Source organism: Geotrypetes seraphini, chromosome 6 (genome assembly GCF_902459505.1).
Source record: "Geotrypetes seraphini chromosome 6, aGeoSer1.1, whole genome shotgun sequence".
Lineage (NCBI taxonomy): Eukaryota > Metazoa > Chordata > Amphibia > Gymnophiona > Dermophiidae > Geotrypetes > Geotrypetes seraphini.
The window spans coordinates 139,735,467-139,752,024 of NC_047089.1; the positions used below are offsets into that span (position 1 = coordinate 139,735,467).

General features: G+C 48.2%; 1 protein-coding gene across 22 annotated transcripts in view; it reads right to left on the reverse strand.

Annotated features, from left to right (window-relative positions):
• The window catches only part of INPP4A (inositol polyphosphate-4-phosphatase type I A), a 399,562-nt gene that overhangs the window by 359,248 nt on the left and 23,756 nt on the right, over positions 1–16,558 (reverse strand). Inside the window, exon 2 of one of the 22 annotated variants that reach the window (XM_033949316.1) lies at positions 7,179–7,287. The exons of the other annotated variants lie outside the window; for them this stretch is intronic. The gene's annotated coding sequence lies outside the window, so the exon portion shown is untranslated. The remainder of the gene's footprint in view (positions 1–7,178; positions 7,288–16,558) is intronic. 22 annotated transcript variants of the gene reach the window in all.

Consider the following 16,558-nt stretch of genomic DNA (forward strand, 5'->3'; position numbering starts at 1 on the left):
ATATCTATCTATCTATCTTTTTATATATACTAGTCTTTAAGCCCGTTACATTAACGGGTGCTAGAGATGTCTGTCTGTCTGGGTTTTTTTCTTTGTCTTTCTCTCCTTGGACGCTGTCTGTGTGTCATTCGTTCTGTCTGTCTCTCCCTGGCCCCCTGCCTACCTGTATTTCTCTGTTGCGCCATGTCTGCCTGTATCTCCGTGGCCCCCTTCTGTGTCCCCCCCTTCCCAGAGCAAAGCATGATTGTTTTGTGCCCCCCAGCACACCCCTCCCCACCAGCAGCCCCCTTTCCCTCTCCCCTTGTTGTGCCATGCCTGCTTGCTCCGTGGCCCCCTTCTTACCCACCCCGATGATTGCTGTCTGCCACCAGTACACCCCTCCCCCCAATGAAACCCCTTTCCCTCTCCCCTGGACCCTGTTCTACCATGCCTGCATGCTCCGTGGCCCCCTTCCCCCCAAAGCAGCCCCCTTTCCCTCTCCCCCTGGTCCCCTGTTGTGCAATGCCTGCCTACTCCGTGGCCCCCTTCCATTTCCACCCCCTCCCATTCTTACCCTCCCTCCATGCCTCCAACTGGAGCTGGTCCTCTCGGAGCAGATCATCGTGCAGCAGGCCCGGCGTCCTGCCCAGGTACTGCTCGCCGTCGGGAAGGTGGAGAGCGGCCTGCAAGGTTCGCTACAGCGGCTGGCGAACCTCAGCAGGCCACTTTGAAGAGGAGCGGCAGCGGGAGGGAGGAGTCCGGCGGCAGCTCCTGACGTCACCAACACTTTCTCACCCCCTCACCTGTTTCCCTTTTTTTGGGATGGCTGTACGTTTGTCTTTCTGGTGTCCCGCTCAAAACTGGGTTCAGGGTTTAAAGCAATACTTAGGGCAGTTCTCGATTGCGATTAAACCACAAATGCTACGGCGGGCACTGGTGCATCGATTAAGTGGGCGTCAATTTGCTGTTGTGTTTTTGCGCGTGGAGGAATAATGATAGTCGCATTGTAAATGTGCTGGAAGGCTGGGTCAGATGTCTTAGGTCTTGCAAGCAGCCTCTCCCGGGATCCCTCCCCCCTCCCCCCCCCCCCCCCCCCCCCCCTAGTGTCTCACAACATCAAACAATCCCCTTAGGATTTCGGCGCACAGGACAGCACAGGACTCTGCCCCCCGACCCCTTGCCCAACCGGACAACATGAAAGCTGCTAAGAAGGGCAGCTGTGCCAGAGGGAGGAGGGAGGAAGCAAAAGGTGCAGATGTTTCCTGATGTGAACCGGGATTTTGATTTATTTCTTTGGGGAGAGAGCCGTGAATGTGGTGCCGAAGTTTATTTTTAATTTTGAATGTGCCACGGCGGCTCCCCTCACCATCGCCTTCCTCGGAATCCTTGCAGCGGCGTGAGGTGGAGAGCAGGGAGGCTTGTCTGGCGCGCATGCGCACTCCTACCGGCCACATCCCAACAGATCAGATCTCAGGGAACATGCGGTGAGAGTGTGCATGGGCGCTTAGCATTTTATTATTATAGATATATTCTTCTGTATAGTGAAAATAAAGATATTAGAGATTCAAATTTAGAAAAAAAAAATTTTTATCCAGTGCTTAATTTAGCTGCTTGGAGTTTCCATTTCAATTTCTGTCGCATATCTTTGATTCTTAATTTACAGTTCTCTCTCCTGTGTTTGATGAGGATTTACAGTATCTCTATTCTGTCTGTGCAACTGTGAATGTTTCCATGCTACTCGCACTCCTGATGTCTCAGGTATTAGTTCCACTTTTCAGAATCACCAATACCATCTCACTTTGTTAATAACAGCTGTATACTGTATATTCTACTGCTGTCTTAGTTAAACTACACAAATTATCTGCGCATAGCTCCCACTTCCTCTTCCCTCCAACCCTGACACATTTTTGAAGATATCTTTTGTTTCATGAGTAAATCAAGGAAAAATTTTTGTTGTTTACCTGCAATTACATCACTTTCTTTCCCAGAGATAAATTTTTTAAAAAAAGAAGATTTGACATCAATATGTGAACATTTCTTAAGAAAGAATTGAATATTTCTTGTGGTGTCCTAATTTTTTCACATGACTAACTGTGGAATCAGTGTGAGGCCAGGAGAGGGGACTCATAAAGCCAAAATATAAAAGCTAGGGGAACACTGAAAAATGTTATCATAGCTTGCAAAGACTTAAGGGAGGAGTGCTGCATGCTGTTCAAAACACAATCCGATGGCTCATGTTCTAGTCTAGATGCTGCCTGTTAGCTCTCCACTCCAGAGCTCATGCTTTATCTAGGAAGAAGAGAGGCATGCATGACTACAAATCTGCTAAGGAATGAACTCCTACTTCTTTAATAGCCGCAATGGCAACTCTTCTCTCTGTAAGGTGCACCTGAGGGCAGACAGTGCTAACTTTTTTCCACACGCTTGATCAAGTGTAAAGGCATGTTAGAATCACTTTTTTGTATATCAGATTTCAATTTATCTTATATATATCTATATCTATATATCCTCTATAAAAACATAAGAAGTTGCCACCACTGGGTCAGACCATTGGTCCATCGCGTCCAGCGGTCCGCTCCCGCAGCGGCCCGTCAGGTCCATGACCTGTAATGTGGTTCCTGTCCATTTCTGTAACCTACCTCTTCTTTTATCTGTAACCCTCAATCCCCTTATCTTTTAGGAACTTATCTAAACCTTCCTTGAAACCCTGCAATGTGCTCTGGGCTATCACAACCTCCGGAAGCGCGTTCCATGTGTCCACCACCCTCTGGGTAAAAAAGAACTTCCTAGCATCTGTTCTAAACCTGTCCCCTCTCAATTTCTCCGAGTGACCCCTTGTGTTAGTGGTTCCCCACAGTCTGAAAAATCTGTCCCTGTCCACTTTCTCTATGCCCCTCAGGATTTTGAAGGTTTCTATCATGTCTCCTCTAAGTCTCCGCTTTTCCAGGGAGAAGAGCCCCAGCATCTTCAACCTGTCAGCATATGAAAAGTTTTCCATACCTTTTATCATTTTAGTTGCTCTCCTCTGGACCCCCTCAAGTACTGCCATGTCCTTCTTGAGGTACGGCGACCAGTACTGGACACAGTACTCCAGATGTGGGCGACATGATGACTTCCTTCGTCCTGGTCATGATACCCTTTTTAATGATACCCAACATTCTGTTCGCTTTCTTTGAGGCCGTCGCGCACTGTGTTGATACTTTCAATGTTGTGTCCACCATCACCCCCAGGTCTCTTTCAAGGTTGCTTACCCCTAGCAGTGATCCCCCCATTTTGTAGCTGAACATCGGGTTCTTTTTCCCTACATGCATGACCTTACATTTCTCTATATTAAAACTCATTTGCCACTTTTTTGCCCACTCTTCCAGTCTTGTTAGGTCTCTTTGCAGGACCTCACAGTCTTCCGCGTTTCTAACCCTGCTGCAAAGCTTGGTGTCATTAGCAAATTTGATAACCTCACATGTCGTCCCCGTCTCCAGGTCGTTGATGAATATATTGAACAGGATTGGTCCCAGCACCGACCCCTGTGGAACTCCACTCGTGCGCGCATGCGCACTTACAACTCCGTGTTCCCTGACAGCATGATGTGTGCCTCCGTGGCAAATTTGATTTCAGGCACATGGGGCGGCTTGTGACGGCAGTGGCGGTTTGACTGCTGCGCTGCCTCTTCTCACCCCTGGACCAGCAAATGCAGCAGCCACGGGGCATTTGCTAGGCCGGCCCACTTCGATAATGTGAGGTGGGCCGGCCTAGCAAAAGCCCCGAGGCTGTCTGGGCTAGCGGATGCTGGACAGGGGGAGCAGGGAAAGGAGAAGGCCTACTGCTGGACAGGGGGATCAGGTAAGAGGTACTGCTGGACAGGGAGGAGGTAAAATGAAGGGAGAAGGCCTACTGCTGGACAGGGGGAACAGGAAAGATGGACAAGATGGACCTCTGGTCTGACTCAGCGGGAGCAACTTCTTATGTTCTTATGAAAGAGGTGCTGCTGGACAGGGGGAAGGTAAAAAGAAGGGAGAAGGCCTACTGCTGGACAGGGGGAGCAGGGAAGGGGTGCTGCTGGACAGGGGGGAGGTAAAACGAAGGGAGAAGGGCTACAGCTGGACAGGGGGAGCAGGCAAGGGGTGGTGGTGGTGGACAGCCGAGGAAACAGAGACAGAAAGAAAGAAAGACAGACAGACAGAAAGCAGCCAAGGAGAGAGAGAGAAAGAAAGAAAGAAATAGAGACACACACATCTACCGTATTTTCACGCAGATAACGTGCACACGGGTATAACGCGCACACGGGTATAACGCGCAGAAACCACGATTTTATGTATAAAACCTTTTGTAAACCGCGCTCACGGGTATAACGCGCATGCAGCCCGACTGTCCTTTCGCCCGCCCCAACTCTCCTCTGGCCACCCCGACTCTCCTTTCGCCCGCCCCGACTCTCCTCTGGCCACCCCGACTCTCCTTTCGCCCTCCCCGACTCTCCGTGCGCTGTCCCGACTCTCCGTTCACCCTCCCTGACTTTCCGTGCACTGCCCCGACTCTCCGTGCGCTGTCCCGACTCTCCGTTCACCCTCCCTGACTTTCCGTGCACCTAAGGCTCCAGGGCCTATTCTGATTGGCCCACGCGCCTTAGGCCCCACCAGTAGGCGGAGCTTTGGGACGGATGGGCCAATCCGGCCTCATTCCGTCGTTGGCTGCCTGCCGGACAGGCGGGTTTGGCTCCCGTCTGTCCGGCCAACTACCAAAGGTACGGGGAAGGGGGGTGGGGGTGTCGTGGGGGTCGGCCAGGGGGTTCGTGGGTCGGCTGGGGGGGCGGTCGGAGGTTCTTGGGGGGGGCGGTCGTTGGAGGGAGGGGGGTTTGCATCGAGGGCAGGAGGGCCTGGGATCCCTCCTGCCCGTAATGTAGTGCGGGGGGGGGGGTAGGGGGTCGCCGTGGGCAGGAGGGTTTGGGCTCCCTCCTGGCCCGATATTGTCGGGGAGTTGGGGAGTCGGCCGGGCAAGAGGGCTTGGGCTCCCTCTTGCTCCGATCGTGGATGCGGGTGGGAGCGCGTGCGAGCGGTCCTGCTGGGGGGGGTGAATCGGGCGTCGGGCGGGGTGGGAACTATGTAGAAAAACTTTTGTATACCGCGCTCACGCGTATAACGCGCGAGGGGTATGCGCGTTATATGCGTGAAAATACGGTATTCTAGCACCCGTTAATGTAACGGGCTTAAAGATTAGTCTATATATAAAATCGGATGTACTTGTGTGTGTGTGTGTGTATATGTATGTTCCAGCATAACTCTGAAACGTATGGACAGATTTCAACCACACTTGGTATACATATCACTTACTATCTAGGAAAAAATACTGTGGGGTTGGGAAGGAGGTGACGTAAAAATATTTGAAAACAAAAGATATTAGTATCTAACCCATAGCTTTCAGGCTCGCTGAGATGAATACTGCCACTCATGATGCTATTTAAGTACAAGTTCAGCCTCATACAGAGGGCCACTGGGATAAATAAATATCCAGGCAATGCCAGGTGATCTGCTAGTATTCAATACAATAAGTATAACAAATAAAGAAATAAGAAAAATACTAAAGAAATAAAAATATATATATCTCAACCATAAGAAAAATTTTACATAATACAGATCCAGGAATAGAAAATATAAAAATTGAAAACATCAAATCATCTCAATGGTATAGTTACAGCTGACATGAAAGGAAATTCATTTCAGCCGGCTGAGGCAGTTGACATTACTAATCAGTATTACCATTTTCAGTAGAGGAACTTTCTCTAAAAAAAAAATAAAATAAATAATAATCAAGAAGTTGCTTCAGCTCAAAAAATAGGAAATTTAGTATACCACAAGTTACAAAACACCTACATGGAAAATGTAAAGAGGGCATGGCTCCAAGGGCCAAGAAATCTGAAAATGCTCTATTTTAGATCCATTTTCTTGAAGTAAGAATGTAAAATTAAGTTTCTGACATGCTTTGTATCAAAAGTGTCAGTCCTATGTTTTTGCACAGGGTGCGATGGACCCCCTTAAAATCTCATAGAATTAATCCCACCTTTCCACAAACTTGCTGGACCTGTAAAGTAGATACTGGCTCTTTGAAACACCTTCTGTTTTATTGACCCTCCATAAAACTTTATTGGAAATCTGTTTGGGATACACTTTGTTCCTTATTTCACATCGATGTATCATTAACATATCAGATGTTACTGTTGACATCTTCTGCACTTTTGTGTGAATTGGCTGTAGATGATGCTTTGTTTGATATATTGCCTACTCTAGCTTTAAAAGTTTTACTCAGCTCTTGGAAAGACTTATCTAAATCTTCCCATTCTCAATGGTGGAATCTGGTCTGTTTAACATATCGGTCTGAAGCATATCTAGCCTAGGTGTTCAATAGATTTCATCAATTTCAGAGAAAATGGAACTCTTGTTATATTTACAAAATTCCAATTCTTGATTTGTATCTTATTTTCCCTTTTTATTTCATCCCCTCTTTAATTTTCTCCTAAAGTATATAGTTCCCTTGATTCATGCTGCCTGATGGTTATTATTATTTGTTGAACCTAATGTGAGCTATACTGTTATTATTCAGCTCTTATTAATATGCCTATCTTTTTGATGTTGTAGTTTCCATTGTATTCTTACTTATATACTACTCATGTATAGCTTACGATGCTCAGTTCATGTTTTTTTCTGTATTGATATATGCAAACATTTCAATAAATAAACCTTGACTAAAAAAAGAGTCAGTCCTTTTTTTCAGTCATGACTTCCAAAGAGCTTTCCACAAAATCTGTTAATTATATGATCCATTGAGATTGCTATTCCTAGTCTCTTCCTCTTGACGCTAAAGAAAGATAGTGGTAGGTGCTAAATCATTATTTGCAAACTCATGGACCTCCATTAAATTTTTCTGTAGCATAGCCACAGGATCTATCACTGAGGATTTTGGAAAGTTCAAAAAGTGAAGATTCAAAACTCTGCTATGATTTTCAAAACATTCAAATTTATTCATCAAGCCAATCTGAGCATTGGCTTGAGTTTGAACAGCAGACTGAAGATCTTTAAACTCTAACTCCAACTTGTTCAAACATGAAGCATTCTGGGTTTGAATAATTAACAGCTCCTCTGCAAGATCACTAACTTTTCTCAAGTCTTCAGTAATTTTTGCAGAAAAAGATAACAGTGAAAGCTACAAACCTTTAATGGACTTCCCTTATTGTCATAAGGAGTCTTGTAGCTAAAGAACTCGACTCTTGTCCAGTTTTATCACCTCCACTCCAAACCTCTCTGATTCTTCCAGCTGTTTCTAAAAGGGAGGGAAGGGAAGAGAGAATGCTGCTGGATCATCTCAATGTCAGGCAATGACAAAGCAAGCTTTCTCATGTCAGCCTGCATGTCCCATGGCAGAGAGAGAATGCTAAGGAGTAAAGGAGGGGGCTAATCACTCATCGGGACTCAGCAAGCCCACTTCTGCACTCCTCCCGATGGTATGGGAAACACCGAAATTTGAGTTCCTTTCACCAATGCGACCCCCATATGCTTTGAGAGCATACTGTACCGAGTAAGCAGTGGTGTACCAAGGGGAGGGGGGGGAGGTCCGTCCCGTGTGCACGCCTTAGGAGGGTGCACAGCCAGCCAGGTCCGGGTCATCCTGCCCTACTGTGCAACAGGACCTGCATCTCTGCGCGGCTGCCGGTGGACTCCCTCTGACTTACTTGCTCTGGAGCAGAGTCGGCAGCTGCGCTGAGGTGCAGGAAGGTCCCCCGATGACTCGTCTGCCGGCTTTGCTCTGGAAGAAGTAAGTTACATCAGAGGGGGTGGACCCGGCAGACGCAGTCATCGCGGGACCTTGCCGCAACTCCCTGCATCTGCCGGGTCCACCCCCTCTGACGTAACTTACTTCTTTTCTGGAGCAAAACCTGCAGACGAGTCATTGTGGGATCTTCCAGCATGCGGCTGCCGACTCTGTTCCAGAGCTAGTACATCGGAGTGGGGTGAACCGGCAGCTGGCAGCTACAGTCATCGAGGGAACGGAGCAAACTGCTGGAATGGAAGAGTGGTGGAGGGAGAGAAAGGGGACAGGGTGGTATGGAAGGGTGGTGCTGATGGAATTGATGTACAGCGAAAGGGGAGAGAGACATAAGGGGGAAGGATACTGGATGGAATTGGATTGGAGGGAAAGAAAGGGAGCAAATGCTGATTAAAGAGGGGTGGATGGAGAGAGAAAGGGCAGACATTGGATGGTAGTGGGGAGGGTAGAGGGGGAGCCTATGCTGGATGGAAGTGCAGATGGGAGAGATAAGGGAGAAAATGCAGGAAGGAAATGGGAGGAGAGAAAGAGGGGAGCAGACGATGGAAGTGGACAGAGAGAGGAGAAGGTACTAGATGAAGGGGTAGAGAAAGAGGGCACATGATGGAAGGAGGAGATAAATAAAAGGAAGGCAAATGTTGGGGAAAAAGGATTGAGTTAGGGAAATACTGGAGGGGGTGAGAGAAAGAGGTGGTGAGCTGTAGGTAGACAGTAAAAAAGGAAATTGATGAGAGGGTAGTAAGAACGTAATCTAGACGGATGCAGAAAATAAACTGAAAAGGAAAATGAGGGGAAAAAGGGAAAGGAATTGTAGAGGAGAGGTGTGGGAGAGTGAAGGAGAGGAGAGAGATGCCAGCCAATGGGGGTGAAAGGAGAGATGGAAGGGGGAGGCATACAGTTTCTGGAAGGGGCACAGAAGGAGAAAAGATGCCATATAGGGGCAGAGAGACGGCAGACAGTGGAAGGAAGGAAGAGAGTAACAAGAAGATGAGGAAAGCAGAAATCAGAGAAGACAAAGGTAGAAAAAAGTTTTCTATTTATTTATTGCTTTAGGAGACATGTGTCACTGTTTATGTGGTGTTGTATTCTTTGCAGAATCCAGCTTCTTGTTGGACAATTTAACCTTTGTCAATGTATTTCTATTTCATCCCCCCTTTTACAAAACTGTGGAGCGTTTTTTAGCACCAGCTGTGATGGTAGCAGCTCTGATTCTCAGAAATCTATGAGAGTCAGAGCTGTTACCACCAAGGCTAAAATCCACACTACAGTTTTGTAAAAGAGGGAGAGGTTAGTTTGTGATTACATATTCCATACTAGGTGAAGGTGTTTTCTATGTTCTGTGTGTTCGAAAGACATGGTTTTTTTGTTAGGATTATCAATATAAAAGCCCACCTCCCATACACTGAGAACACAGCCTTCTTTTGTGGTGCTTTGCATTTATATAATTCTCTCACTTGCATGCATATCATGGAAAATTGAACATAAATTTCAAATTTTATTCAAATTTGATATACCGCCCCAGGGCCAAAGCCATTTGAGTGGGTTCATTAAAATAAAATAAGTAGGGTTTGGGAATTTAAAAGGTAGAACCCCATTTGTTATACGGAAGTTAGAAATAAAATTACGGTAATGTTCTTACTGGTGAAAGCATGCTGCCTACAGGGCCTCTGTGCTAAGAGCAGTTCATATTGGAAGAAGAGGTTAAGCAGTGTTCCCTCTAAGCGGGCGGGTGTTGTGAGCAAACTTTTTTCACCGTGAGCCAAAAATATCGGGCGCCAGCAAGTTATGAGCCAACTCGCCCGATTCTCCTCTCGCCGCCCTGCCATCTGCCGTACGCCTCTTCCGATCGTGCGCTGTGACGAGAAACGTGTGCGCTGCGATGTAATATTTTGTGCGCCAGCGCACGCCAGCGCAGCTTAGCGGGAACACTGGTTCAAATGGTTTTATTTATTTCCCCAAATTTATTTTTGTTATACGCATTGAAAATATTTGATATTGCGTTTAAATCAAAATCTCAATAAACTTGAAACGAGTGCCCGTGAGATTGTGGGAGGGTTAAATACTCAAAACTTAGAAGTTTTTGCTACGCCAGCTTTCTGGTATCTTTACATACAGTGGCGTACCTAGCATATGTAACATCCGGGGCCCATCATTTTTTGGCACCCCCCCCATCTGTAAGAAAAACATGATTTTTAGTAACAAACCACACGTCACACATGAGTACCTAGGAAAAGGCAGCATCTTACATATTGTAGTGAGCAGTACATCAATACACCCATTGTAAAACTAAACAAGCCAGACCAGCACAGATCAATCCTACACCGTCAATCCTAACAGAAAACCATGTCTTTCGAACACACAGAACACAGAAAACACCTTCGCCTAGTAAGGAATATGTAATCACAAACTAACCCCTCCCTCTTTTACAAAACTGTAGTGTGGATTTTAGCTACGGAGGTAACAGCTCTGATGCTCATAAAATTCTGAGCATCAGAGCTGCTACCACCAAGGCTGGTGCTAAAAACGCTTCACAGTTTTGTAAAAGGGGGGATAAAATAAAAATACATAGACAAAGGTTAAATTGAACCAGCAAGAAGCTGGACTCTGCATACAATGCTTCACAGAAACAGTGACACATGTCTCCTAAAGCAATAAATAAATAGAAATTTTTTTCTACCTTTGTCTTCTGTGGTTTCTCCTTTCCTCATCTTCTTGTAACTCTCTTCCTTCCATCCACTGTCTGCCGTCTCTCTTCCCCTATATGGCATCTTCTCTCCTTCTATGCCCCTTCCAGAAACTGTATGCCTCCCCCTTCCATCTCTCCTTTCACCCCATTGGTCTGGCATCTCTCTCCTCGCCTTCCCTCTCCCACACCTCTCCTCATAGTCTGGTATCTCCCCTTCCCTGATTCTCTGGCATCTCTCTCCTTTCCTTTCCTTCCATCTTTCGCTCCCCCTCCATGCTCTCACATCTCCCCCTTCCTTTTCCCTTAGACTGGCATACCTCCTACGCTCCAAGCCCTGGCATCTCCTTTAATTCCCTCCCTCATCTTCCTTCTCCCTCCAGCTGGGTACCGCAACACTCTTCCCTGCAGCTCTGCACTTCCCCACAATTGCCATGCTTCGGTTCCTCTTCTTCCTTCCTTCCTCCCCCCCCCCCCGCGGGACCCTGCGGCACCATCAACTCTTACTCCCTCTAATGTCGGCCCTGCAGCTCCAGACTTCCTCGCACCTTCTCCCCTCCCCCTTTGGATCGCTATTATTTTAAATGTTATAGCCGCGGAGCTGTATCCATCAGTGGAGATGTCTAACCTCGGCCTGCCCCGGAACTCTTACTGCAGCAGCCGCCCGTCTAGGCAGGAACAGGAAGTCACTGTTGCAGTAAGAGTTCCGGGGCAGGCCGAGGTTAGACATCTCCACTGATGGATACAGCTCCGCGGCTATAACATTTAAAATAATAGCGATCCAAAGGGGGAGGGGAGAAGGTGCGAGGAAGTCTGGAGCTGCAGGGCCGACATTAGAGGGAGTAAGAGTTGATGGTGCCGCAGGGTCCCGCGGGGGGGGGGGAGGAAGGAAGGAAGAAGAGGAACCGAAGCATGGCAATTGTGGGGAAGTGCAATCCCCCCAATGCGTCCCCTTACCTTACCTCCCCTTACCTTTGCGACGCGTGTGTGCGCTGTGAAGAGAAACTTGTGCGCTGCGATGTAATATTTTGTGCGCGAGCGCAGGCCAGCGCAGCTTAGCGGGAACATAGTAGATATATTATCTACTGAATGCATATCTGAATAAGTATGTTTTTAAAGCTGCATGAAACTCTGAATAAGATGGTAGCAATGCTCTCTCTAAGCTGCGCAGCCGTGCACCTTTTAGCAGGAGGCCGCACAGTCGGTGGAGTCAACACCAGCACCCCTCCGGTACCACTCTTCCATCTTGTGCCGCTACAGCAGCAGCAAACTGAAACAAACCAACTGCAGGACCTTCCCATATATAACTGCGGCTCCCGGACCACCCTCTCCAAAATCACTTATTCCAGGGCAAAGCCAGCAGTCATGGATATGTATGGGGAAGTCCTGCAGCCAGTTTGCTTCAGGAAAGCAGCAGCAGCGGTTGGGATGTTAGAGGGCAGACGCTGATGGAAAAGGGATAGGGGAGAGAGGGGATAGACACTGGTGGAAATGGGATGGGAGGAGAGAGAAGGAGCTGAAGCTGGTGGAAATGATTTGGGGTGGGGGAGAGGAGGGGTAGATTGTGTATAGAAGTGGGAAGACAGATTCTAGAACAGAGAAGAGAAAGGGCAGATTTTGGGGTTGGGGTACAGAAAGGAGTGAGATAATGGAATGGGGAAGTGAAAGGGGAGATGCTGGATGGAAGGTGAGGGGGAGAGAGGGGACAAACATTGTATGGAAGGAAAGATATACAAAGAGGATGGAAATATTGATGTAAGGGGAAAGAGGGGAGATGCTGGATGGAAAGGTAAGAGGGAATAAGCTGTATAGGAGGGAGACAGAAGCTTGAATGGAAAAGGGGAGAAATCAGTGAGAGATGATAGAAGGGAGAAGTGAAAGACTATATGGAAGGGGAAAGAGACAAAGGAGGGAGATAATAATGGAAGGGTAGAGAGTATGCAGACACTGGATGGAAAGGGGGAGAAAGAAGGCAGATGTTGTGTAGAAAGGAACACTACTCAGAAACAATGGAAAAAAGTCCCCAAAGTTTACCAACCAGAACAAAATTGGACTTTCACTCTCAAATGTTGTAGAGTTAGGGGATAACAATGTGGTAAGGAGCTCTTAGATTCCTGTGCTGGGTAATTAGATAAATTAGACCAGCTTTTGGCAGGTAAACAGTCTCTTTCATTGAGCTCCTTTTTACCATCTACTCTATAAATAGTGTGTATACTTTGGGCTAGATTCACTGAGCAAACCGATTGTGTACCGATCGGTTTGCGACTCCTTAGCAACCAAATTTCTCTCCAGCCTGATTCACTAACCTCTCTTGCAATCCACTTCCAATCCATGCATGCAAATGAGGGGAACTGCATGCAAAGTAGGTAGGAACGCGATTCACTAAACAAATTTTCCGATCCAACTAGGCTGGCTGATCAACCCAAAAAGCGACTGTCGAAAACGTTTTTTCGACTCTCCAGCTCCAGCACTGCTCTATGTCCTGTTCTCTATTGGCCCTGCTTTCTGCTACCCCGAACCTCTCCTGCCCTTCCCCACACTGCGAACTCTTGGTTTTAGCCCGCGGGTTAAAACTACGGGCTCCCTGGCCTATGTAAAAAAGTTAAATTTTTTTAAAAATAGTGGCTCGCACTGCACTCCCCCCGCGCCGATGCTCCCTGCACTGCCGATGCCCCCCACACACTGATGCCTGTCCCCCCCGCGCCGTTGCTCCGCCAACACAAGGCAGGAGGGAAGCCAACTCCTTCCTGCCATCTTAAACGCCACCTGGCCAGGCCCAGCCCGACCCACCTCCTTCCCTGTAGTAGGCCATCCAGCCGACTGGGGCCCAGCCCAGCCCAGCCCAGCCCAACCCCTTCCCGTACCTTTAGAATTGTTGGGAGCAGGAGGGGTGCCCAGTCCCTCCTGCTCCTGAGGCCTCCTGTGATTCTCTTTTTGAGCAGGAGGAAACCCAAAGTCCTCCTGCTCCTGCCTCCGCCACGATACTGGCCTTAGGCCACGCCCTGATGCATCATCTGATGCATGGGGAGGGGCCTAAGGCACTTACTGGTTTAGGCGCCTCGGGTTCCTCCATTGGGAGGGGCTTTTGGCGCCTCAGCCAATCAGGGACTTCCTTAGGGAGGAGTCTAAGGAAGTCCCTGATTGATGAACAAAGATGGCGCCGAGTGCGGATGTCTGAGCGGGTCGCAGCATATACTGAGAGGTTTTTTTTCTCTTTCATTCGATTTACTGTGAAGCGCAATTCCGACCCAAATGGGGAAGAGAAAGGGAACCACCCACCCTAAACCTTCAGCGTCTGGGACCCCACAGCACTTGATCCAGTTGACGATCCAGTCAGCTTTGCCCGCTCAGCTATGGAAATCCAGCCTACTTCAGGGGTGAGTCCGTAGATCTCCAGCGAACTCAGCGCAGGAGCTGCCCGGGTGTTTCTGAGCATGAAGCAGAGGTCAATTCCTCCCCAACCCTAAAGTGCTTTGGTGCAGGGAGATGCAGGAGTTCAGCTGCCCGATATGGGAGGAACGGACTCCAGCAGAGAAGGGACGCCAGCACTGGAGCTTCAGCAGGACAGTGTTGGAAAGGTTGACCAGCTGACTCCTGACACCGTGGAAGGAGAGGTGAGAGGTGCTTCTGGAGGAAGCATAACATCAGATACAAGTAGAGATAGGTTATAGGATGAGATATAGATAGGTTATAGGATATAGATAGAAGTAGAGATAGGTTATAGGATGAGCTCAGGGACCACTGACAGGTCATGGACCTGATGAGCCGCCGCGGGTGCGGACTGCTGGGCACGATGGACCTCTGGTCTTACCCAGCGGAGGCAACTTCTTATGTTCCTATCAGTTTTGGAGAGTTGAAACAACCTGAAAAAACTGATATGGAAGCGCTTTGGCAGGCCATATCTATCATGGACACCAACCTTAAATCTAGATCTAGACCACAAGATTGAAGCTAAGTACAAACGAACTTAGTTATAATTATTAAATGAGATATTTATTTAAAATATTTAAAAGACTAAAATATTTAAAAATTTAAAATATTTAAATATCTATCAATACATTTATTATTTTTGATCCGATGACGATTTAACACATAAAGTTTGGAGTAATGAAACTAACCGAACTCTGAGTGGTGTTACTGAGGATCATAAAAATTGAGAACAATTGATGAAGGGTGTACACATTAGGAGCATACAGATTACAGAATAACCATTTTTGACCCAACAATTCCCCAAGTGCTAGTATATATCTACTTTCCTAGTCTTGAATGACCTTATGGAGATGGAAAGGCAATTGTTTATGAATCAGTATGGCAACTCCTCTTTTTCTGGTGCCAAAAGAAGAGAAACCAGACCTCACCCACCCAGTCTCTCCGGAGCTTAAGGTGCTCAATAGCAGAAAGATGAGTTTCCTGCACAAAGGCGATATCTGCCTTTCGCTTCCTGAACCAGGTTAAGATCTTCTTCCTCTTGATAGGGGAATGAAGCCCATCCACGTTCAAGGTGGCTATAGTCAACTTAGTCATTTACAGAAATACCCTCAAACATAGAAGCAAGAAACAAAGCAATCCATTGCGTGGGCGACCCCCCCAGCCAGGCCCCCCAGCAGAGATATCAGGGCCCATGGCCAAACTCGATAATCCCAGGTTTTACACAAATGGCCAATACATCCCCAAGGTAGATAATGATACAGCGCATGCACTCCCCTCCCCCAACCTTCAACCACACCAACACTCATGCACACCAGCCATGCCCCCCACACACATTCCGAAGCTCACTCCCCCCAACCCTCCCCCCTCCAAACCCCCACCAGTGAAAGCTGTCCCAAGAGGCCCCCACATAAGCCCAAACCCATTCAAAAAATAACAAAAACAAAAAGTAACAGTGCTCCCAAAAAGCGGAGCAACCTAGGGCTCGGGGCTGAGCTCCCGCAAGCCCAAATTCTCATTTAGAAGAAATGTCTGCTGCAGGAACATTCTAGAGGACCCCCCGGCTAGGAACAAAACTGGCAGACCAGGAGCCACCTGGCCCAAAAGAAGTCCAGAGACCGCAGGTCCAGTGAGCTGAAAAGTGGGGAGCTCTCCAACCAAGCTGTGTCAGGTCACCCCTTAAGGTCACCCCATGGCCTGCAAGTCTGAACGTCAGCCTCCAAAGCCCAAGGGAGTCAGGGTGCGCTGTCCCTCATAACAGCAAAAACAAATGGGTCCTGCCAACGGTGACACAGTCCAGATGTCCCACAAAGGCCAATAAGGGCCAGACGATCATACAACAGCAGCCAGCGCTCGAAATGGCATAGACCAGGCCGCTGCTTCAAACAGCCGGGCCCCCTGCAGGCTCTCTACCTCCATCCATTACTGGCAGGGAGTCCAGGTCGCGCTGTGCCACATCCCTATCAGCGAAGGTCTGGGCTTTTCCCTCCCGCCAGATGCGAAGACACACCGGGTAAACCAGCGCAAAGCGCACTTCCCGGCAGTAAAGCAATGTGCCATTTCTTTGCATAGGGAAGCCACCTTAAAGGAATAGTCATTAAAGAGTAACAGCTTCTTTCCCTCATATTCCAGCTGATCAATTTTGCGGAATGCCTGAAAAAGAAGCTCCTCCTTCCAGTTGATATAGCGGGCAATCGCTGCTCTGGGCCGGTTATTATCCCCAGATCGCAGGCCCATACGATGCACACGCTTGCATATAAATCTGGCGGCCGAGGTCTCCAGGCCCAACTGACTGGGAGCCAGACTTGATACAGGTCCTGTTTTTTTGCACATCTTTGGGAGACCCACCAATCGCAGGTTGTTTCTACACTGGCGATTCTCCTGCTCATCCAGCCTGTCGGTGAGGGTGGTCACCTGCGCCTGCAACCCGGCCACTCGGGTTCGGTCCTGCAGTGCCGCATCCTCCCCATCGGAGACACGCTGTTCCACCCCAGCTATGGAGATGGCCTGGGCATCAAAGTGTTCATTAATGCCATCCACAGCGGATTGGAGCTTGTGGAGACAATCTTCCAGGGCCGTGGTAACCATGCGGGAGATGTCCAGTGCCCATTCTCTCAAATTCATTGGTGCTGGAACCGGCGCCACCACCATTTTGAG